Below are 2,240 nucleotides of genomic sequence, written 5' to 3'. Positions count from 1 at the left end.
AGACTCGAGAATAGCTAACTTCAGGCGAAACCGGGTGTCATTATGGCAACACAGTATTTTAAGAGAAACCTCCCTTTAAATTTGTATAGAGAAGGAAAAAATATTGCTAGTTTGTTTCCTCCTGCCGCTTAAGAGAGATAAAAATGTCTGACACTTGCAGGCTATTTCCTCTATTTGGAGACCCCTGGCCTTCCTGCCTGTTACCCTCTCAGTGGCGCCTGAACAGGGACATTTAGAAACTTGCAGCAAGCACCAAAGAACCTGGAACTTGGACCGGACATTTCACAGGGACAATCGTGGTCATAGTATCTATTTCTTTGGCTATAATCAGTCATATTTTATACGGCCCTATGTCCCACTTCCTTTTGTTATAGCCATAGGAAATTTACAATTTAATAACACTTTATGTTCTGTAACTTGTATTAATTGCAAACTATATACTTGTCTTAACTCCTCTATCTCTTTAAGAAATGATTCCTTTTTGATTCTTCAATCTCGATGTAATTTGTGGTTACCAGTAAATCTCCAACGACCCTGGGAAGAAGGTCCCATGGCCAGACTTGCTTCAATTTTGTGTTACTCTTGGTTCATTCTAATCATAGTCCCTACAACTGGAAACAAATCAAATTTCATTTTACAAATGTAATAAAATAGGGGGAATTGTCAGTAAGCATTTAACAGGAGGCTTCCTGTGTGCTGTTTTGGATCTGTCAAGAATCCTCTGTTCCCTTCTCCAGGATAGATCACATCCTGGGCCATAAATCTAGCCTTGGTAAATTCAAAAAAAATGAAATCATTCCAAGCATCTTTTCTGAAATGCAGTAAGATTAGATCTCAATTACAAGAGAAAAACTATTAAAAGTTCCAACATATGGAGGCTGAACAACACGCTGCTGAATAACCAACAAATCACAGAAGAAATCAAAAAAGAAATAAAAATTTGCATAGAAACAAATGAAAACCTGTGGGACACTGTAAAAGCAATCATAAGGGGAAAGTTCATAGCAATACAGGCATACCTCAAGAAACAAGAAAAAAGTCAAATAAATAACCTAACTCTACACCTAAAGCAACTAGAAAAGGAAGAAATGAAGAACCCCAGGGTTAGTAGAAGGAAAGAAATCTTAAAAATTAGGGCAGAAATAAATGAAAAAGAAACAAAAGAGACCATAGCAAAAATCGACAAAGCCAAAAGCTGGTTCTTTGAAAGGATAAATAAAATTGACAAACCATTAGCCAGACTCATCAAGAAACAAAGGGAGAAAAATCAAATCAACAAAATTAGAAATGAAAATGGAGAGATCTCAACAGACAACACAGAAATACAAAGGATCATAAGAGACTACTCTCAGCAATTATATGCCAATAAAATGGACAACATGGAAGAAATGGACAAATTAATAGAAAAGTACAACTTTCAAAAACTGAAACCAGGAAGAAATAGAAAATCTTAACAGACACATCACAAGCACAGAAATTGAAACTGTAATCAGAAATCTTCCAGCAAACAAAAGCCCAGGTCCAGACAGCTTCACAGCTGAATTCTACCAAAAATTTAGGGAAGAGCTAGCACCTATCCTACTCAAACTCTTCCAGAAAATTGCAGAGGAAGGTAAACTTCCAAACTCATTCTATGAGGCCACCATCACCCTAATACCAAAACCTGACAAAGATGCCACAAAAAAGGAAAACTACAGGCCAATATCACTGATGAACATAGATGCAAAAATCCTTAACAAAATTCTAGCAATCAGAATCCAACAACACATTAAAAAGATCATACACCATGACCAAGTGGACTTTATCCCAGGGATGCAAGGATTCTTCAATATCCGCAAATCAATCAATGTAATACGCCACATTAACAAATTGAAAAATAAAAACCATATGATTATCTCAGTAGATGCAGAGAAAGCCTTTGACAAAATTCAACATCGATTTATGATAAAAACTCTCCAGAAAGCAAGAATAGAAGGAACATACCTCAACATAATAAAAGCTATATATGACAAACCCACAGCAAACATTATCCTCAATGGTGAAAAATTGAAAGCATTTCCCTAAAGTCAGGAACAAGACAAGGGTGCCCACTTTCACCATTACTATTCAACATAGTTCTGGAAGTTTTGGCCACAGCAATCAGAGCAGAAAAAGAAATAAAAGGAATCCAAATTGGAAAAGAAGTAAAACTCTCACTGTTTGCAGATGACATGATCCTCTACATAGAAAACCCTAAAAGA

General features: G+C 36.2%; 1 protein-coding gene across 2 annotated transcripts in view; it reads right to left on the bottom strand.

Moving 5' to 3' along the window:
* LOC105003395 (apolipoprotein L3-like) overlaps positions 1–2,240 on the bottom strand; it is a 26,828-nt gene that overhangs the window by 23,460 nt on the left and 1,128 nt on the right. The window lies entirely within an intron of this gene.

This window comes from Bison bison, unplaced genomic scaffold, assembly GCF_000754665.1.
Source record: "Bison bison bison isolate TAMUID 2011002044 unplaced genomic scaffold, Bison_UMD1.0 scf7180017864468, whole genome shotgun sequence".
NCBI classification, from domain to species: domain Eukaryota; kingdom Metazoa; phylum Chordata; class Mammalia; order Artiodactyla; family Bovidae; genus Bison; species Bison bison.
This window is presented reverse-complemented; position numbering and strand designations above follow the sequence as displayed.